The 6,212-nt window shown below is 42.4% G+C and overlaps 1 pseudogene; it reads right to left on the bottom strand.

Moving 5' to 3' along the window:
- Positions 1-1,322: 1,322 nt before the first annotated feature.
- LOC124993741 (repulsive guidance molecule B-like) lies at positions 1,323-3,019 on the bottom strand (annotated as a pseudogene).
- Between the last annotated feature and the right edge of the window lie 3,193 nt (positions 3,020-6,212).

Genomic DNA, 6,212 nt, shown 5'->3' on the forward strand with positions numbered 1-6,212 from the left:
TGCAGCAGAACAGTATTATTTTTTTGTGTGGAGGAAAAAGAGAAATGTGATATATTTTATTTGGGAATCAAATGGTTTGTCATATAATTTTGACCCACCTGGTATTATATATTTTTATTGTTTTTCCAATGATCTTCTAGTTACATTGGAATCTTCTGGAATATAAATAAAACACTTTATACCTATTTTGTCTTTTATTATACCCTGTACAGTGCTGGGAACACTGTATGGATTTAATCAATGCTTGTTAGTGGGGTACGACTAATATGACATGCATATTTGAATATAGGTTGGCTTCTAGGCTATTTGTGACTCTAGCTTTGAAAATCTTGTATTTTACTAATATTTATTCTTATCAACCAAAAATAGAGTGTCAGTATTACACTTACATCTTGAATCAATGGTGATCTTTGCTTTTAATTTTGGAATAAGAGTGGCAGCCATGCTGGGCATGGTGATGCAGTACTGTAATCCTAGTGGCAGCTGCCACAGCATCCACACTTTAGAATCACCTGGGCTCCCCTTCCCCCTTCATCCCCCTACACAACCCTGGGACCAGTTGATCTGATTACCGTTTGGGCTTTTTTTTTTTTTTTTTTGGTACCGGGAATTGAACTTGGGCACTTGACCACTGAGCCACCTCCCCAGCCCTATCCTGTATTTTATTTAGAGACAGGGTCTCACTAAGTTGCTTAGTACTTTGCTTTTGCTGAGGCTGGCTTTGAACTTGAGATCCTCCTTCCTTGGCCTCCTGTTGGGCCTTTCCCACTGCCTGGGATGCTCCTCCTAGCTGGCACTTCAGCCCCTTTTCTCTCCCAAGGACACCTCTCAGTGGCCCTCCTTGACAACCTGACACACCCCTGGACCTCACTTTCTGCCCTGTCTCACCTGAGGGTTTCCTCCCTGGCACTTGAAGGAAAGGGCAGGGGAACAGCCCTAGTCACCTTTGAAGGGAACGCTGGGCATGGTTTCTGTGTATATGTACTGTACATATTAACCAGGTACACACATAAATATTTAATATATAAATAATATATAAAAAATAAAGTGCTTTCTAACAGGCTCCCGGGCAGGGACAATTATAAAACATATCACAAAATTGCAAAACAAAATTGATACAATCAAAGAACACTACATCCAACATATGTGAAAACAACCAAACAGAATATGAACAATCTGGTTGTGTCCCAGGACAAACATACTGTCATATACATGGTATATATGACAATATATACTTTAAATTTTACTCAATATATTATGACAATATATATTTTAAATTTTCGTTATAGACAAAAAGTAAAAACCAAAACAAAAGAAAACCCCTACAAAAACACAATAAGGATCAAGCACGTGAGTCCTAGACTGACAGAGAAATCTCTGTCTCCACGGGGGAGTCCCATTGCCACTGCTGGGAAAGATGTGCCAGCGTTCCTTCCTGGGGTGCAGTGCCTCCACATTCTCTAAGGGACTATGGGTTGTGGTGGTAAAGTTGGCATCACCTGTGGTGAGCAGGTCGAAGACACAGGACTGGAAATAGATATCCTTTATTGGCATCTTCTCATGGCATTGAGTGCTGGCAGTATCCAGTGTGTAGCCAGGCCAGGCCTGCACCAAGGAGGTGCAAGGCAGGCTGTGCCCCAGAATGGCAGGCACCTGGCCCTGCCCATCATCGATGCATTCACTTAGGGGACAGCCATTCACACACAGCTGGCTTTCCTCAAAGGACTTGGCGTTCGATGGCAAGGGTTAGGTAGCGACCCAGCTGTCACACAAACACTGTGTTGCCTACGTAGCCGGCATGCATCTCCATGTAGCGGTCACTCTCCCTCTCCACCATATGCAGGCTTTTGGCATCTCCATCCCCACCACTAGAGGTGCCATCCACAAAGGCAGCTGGCAGGTCATCTGTCACAGCTTGGTATACTTTCTAATCTGCACACTCACGGTGAGCTTTGAAGATGATGGTGATCTTATAGCTGTGGAACTGGATCCAGGTACTACAGGCACATTCGTCACTTGAACTGAAAGGTAATTATTATCTATGAGTGGCCAGGCCCCTTCTACTTTTCACGTTTGGAAGTGATCCTTGAAAGTTCTAAGATGAGGATCTCCAAACCACAAAAAAGGTAACTGAGAGGGTTTTGGTGCCCTCCCCTATGTTCTCTGGCTCCTGCGTGGCTGTGATAGTTACAAGGGTCATGAATCACTTCAGGGTTGGTAGAGGATGTGGCTCCATCCTTAGAACAGTTCCTCTGGCTCATGAGGTCACTGATACCTAACACAGCTGAATAGTATACCAGGTTGCCATGACAGGCTTTTGAAGTTCGCTAGGTGCAGACAGCATAGGCACTGCAGCGCCTTGCAAAACTCAGAATCAAAGCTGTCAATGGCAGAGTTCAGGAGCTAAGTCAAGGACACAAAGTCCGTGGTACATTTCTGGATTCAACACTGGGCTGGCTGTTGGCAGTCACCTGCGTGGAGCTGCCCGAGGCTGAGTAGCAGCAATAGCAACAGCGCCAGCAGGTGTGGGCAGAGCCTGGGGCAGTGGCGCTGCTCAGTCCTGGTGGCAGCGGCGAAGGTCAGGGTGGTGGCGGTGGTGGCGCAGGCAGGTGCTGCTCTGAAGCCCATGACCATCCATGCTGGTCTCGTGGGCTCCGGCGAGGGCGGCGGCGCGGGCCCCATGGCGGGCCCGGGCCCGTGGCTACGGCATAGGCCGGGGCACATGCCTCGCTTCCTCTTCTTCCTCCTTCAGGCCAGCGTAGAAGAAGGGCTGCCGCTACAGCGGCAGCGAGCAGTGAGCCGCGGGCTGAGCAAGTCCGCAGCAGCAGCAGCAACCAGGAGTAGAAGCATCAGGGCGGTTGGAGGCGGCAGGTGAAGAGAGAGGGCGGGAGAGAAGATACAAAGACCGTGAGCGAGTGCCCAGACCAGCCTCAGAGTGAGCGCCCGGCCTGGCCAGCGTGGGCTCAGCGGACGTGGACCTGCAGGAGCGGCACCAGCCCTTGCGAGCAGCATCGGGCATCCGGGTGTCTGCCTCTCTGTACTTCTAATAAGATAAAAAGAAGTATTTCCATCTGGATATGTCATAATTCTTGTTGATGCTGACCATGAGTATTAGAGAATAACTAACTCTTGTGTGATTTCTAATATCTGTCTTTTGTCTTCCATAGGCGTCTTGTATAATATTTTATTCCCCTTGGTTTTAAGAACAAATGAAATGTTATTAATTCATTTCATCACAAATGAATTAATTCATTTCATAACATCAGCATTAATGTTAATTATAATGCATTTACCAAAATTTTCACCAATTCTTTTTTTTTAATTCATTTTATTTTATTTTATTTTTTTTACGTTTACATAGGGTAATGATGTTTATTATATTTTTCCCCTCCCCCCCACCCCTCCCACCCCTCCCACCCCTCCCACCCCTCTTTTCCCTCTACACAGTCCTTCTTTCCTTCATTCTTACTGCTCTCCTTAGCCTAACTCTAAACCTAACCCTAAACCTAATGCTAGCCCGTCCCACCCCCCATTATATGTCCTCATCCGCTTATCAGCGAGATCATTCGTCCTTTAGTTTTTTGAGATTGGCTTATCTCACTTAGCATGATATTCTCCAATTTCGACCATTTGCCTACAAATGCCATAATTTTATCATTCTTCATTGCGGAGTAATATTCCATTGTATAAATATGCCACAGTTTCTTTATCCATTCATCAACTGAAGGGCATCTAGGTTGGTTCCACAATCTGGCTATGGTGAATTGAGCAGCAATGAACATTGATGTGGCTGTATCTCTGTAGTATGCTGATTTTAAGTCCTTTGGGTATAGGCCAAGGAGTGGGATAGCTGGGTCAAATGGTGTTTCCATTCCAAGCTTTCTGAGGAATCTCCACACTGCTTTCCAGAGTGGTTGCACTAATTTGCAACCCCACCAGCAATGTATGAGTGTTCCTTTTTCACCACATCCTCGCCAACACCTATTGTTGCTTGTATTCTTGATAATCGCCATTCTAATTGGGGTGAGATGAAATCTTAAGGTAGTTTTGATTTGCATTTCCCTTATTACTAGGGATGTTGAACATTTTTTCATATATCTGGTGATTACTTGTACATCTTCTTCTGTGAAGTGTCTGTTCATTTCCTTAGCCCATTTGTTGATTGGATTATTTGTATTCTTCGTGTAGAGTTTTTTGAGTTCTTTATAGATTCTGGAAATTAGCGCTCTATCTGAGGTATGGTTGGCAAAGATATTCTCCCACTCTGTAGGCTCTCTCTTCACATTTCTGATAGTTTCCTTTGCTGAGAGAAAGCTTTTTAGTTTGAATCTATCCCAGTTGTTTATTCTTGCTTTTATTTCTTGTGCTATGGGAGTCCTGTTAAGGAAATCTGATCCTGAGCCAACAAGTTGAAGATTTGGACCTACTTTTTCTTCTATAAGATGCAGGGTCTCTGGTCTGATTCCGAGGTCCTTGATCCATTTTGAGTTGAGTTTTGTGTAGGGTGAGAGATAGGGGTTTAGTTTCATTCTATTGCATATAGTTTTCCAGTTTTCCCAGCACCATTTGTTGAAGAGGCTATCTTTTCTCCATTGCATATTGTTGGAACCTTTGTCTAGTATGAGAAAATTGTATTTATTTGGGTTTGTGTCCATGTCCTCTATTCTGTACCATTGATCTACCTGTCTATTTTGGTACCAATACCATGCCGTTTTTGTTACTATTGCTTTGTAGTAGAGTTGAAGATCTGGTATTGCAATACCCCCTGCTTCGCTCTTGCTACTGAGGATTGCTTTAGCTATTCTAGGTTTTTTATTCTTCCAGATGAATTTCATAATTGCTTGCTCTATTTCTGCGAGGTACATCATTGGGATTTTAATTGGAATTGCATTGAATCTGTATAGAACTTTAGGTAGTATAGCCATTTTGACGATATTAATTCTGCCTATCCAGGAACATGGGAGATCTTTCCATCTTCTAAGGTTTTCTTTAATTTCTTTCTTTAGTGTTCTGTAGTTCTCATTGTAGAGGTCTTTCACCTCTTTTGTGAGATTGATTCCCAAGTATTTTATTTTTTTCGATGCTATTGTGAATGGGGTAGTTTTCCTAATTTCTCTTTCTGAAGATTCATCACTTCTGTATAAAAATGCATTTGATTTATGAGCATTGATCTTGTAACCTGCTACTTTACTGAATTCACTTATGAGTTCTAAAAGTTTTCTGGTGGAATTTCCAGGTTCCTCTAAATATATAATCATGTCATCAGCGAACAGGGATAGTTTGAGTTCTTCTTTTCCTATTCGTATCCCTTTAATTTCTTTGGTTTGTCTGATTGCTCTGGCTAGAGTCTCAAGGACGATGTTGAATAGAAGCGGTGAAAGAGGGCATCCCTTCCTTGTTCCAGTTTTTAGGGGGAACGCTTTCAGTTTTTCACCATTTAGAATGATATTAGCCATGGGCTTAGCGTAGATGGCCTTTATAATGTTTAGGAATGTTCCCATTACCCCAATTTTTTCTAGTGTTTTGAGCATGAAGGGATGCTGTATTTTATCAAATGCTTTTTCTGCATCTATTGAAATAATCATGTGATTCTTAACTTTAAGTCTGTTGATATGGTGAATGACATTTATTGATTTCCGAATGTTGAACCAACCTTGCATCCCTGGGATAAAACCCACTTGATCGTGGTGCACTATCTTTTTAATATATATTTGTATGCGATTTGCTAAAATTTTGTTGAGAATTTTTGCATCGATGTTCATTAAGGATATTGGTCTGAAATTTTCTTTCCTTGATGTGTCTCTGTCTGGTTTAGGTATCAGGGTGATATTGGCTTCATAGAACGAGTTTGGTAGGGTTCCCTCCTCTTCTATTTCATGGAATAGTTTGAGGAGTATTGGAATGAGCTCTTCTTTAAAGGTTTTGTAGAACTCGGCTGAGAACCCATCTGGTCCTGGACTTTTCTTTGTTGGTAGGCTTTTGATGACCTCTTCTATTTCATTGCTTGAAATTGGTTTATTTAAGTTGTGTATGTCCTCCTCGTTCAGTTTAGGTAGTTCATATGTCTCTAGAAATTTGTTGATGTCTTCAAGGTTTTCTGTTTTGTTGGAGTATAGTTTTTCGAAATAGCTTCTAATTATGTTTTGTATTTCACTCGTGTCTGTTGTGATGTTTCCTTGTTCATTCCGAATTTTAGTAATTTGAGTTTTCTC

Source organism: Sciurus carolinensis, chromosome 9 (genome assembly GCF_902686445.1).
Source record: "Sciurus carolinensis chromosome 9, mSciCar1.2, whole genome shotgun sequence".
In the NCBI taxonomy this organism is placed as follows: Eukaryota; Metazoa; Chordata; class Mammalia; order Rodentia; family Sciuridae; genus Sciurus; species Sciurus carolinensis.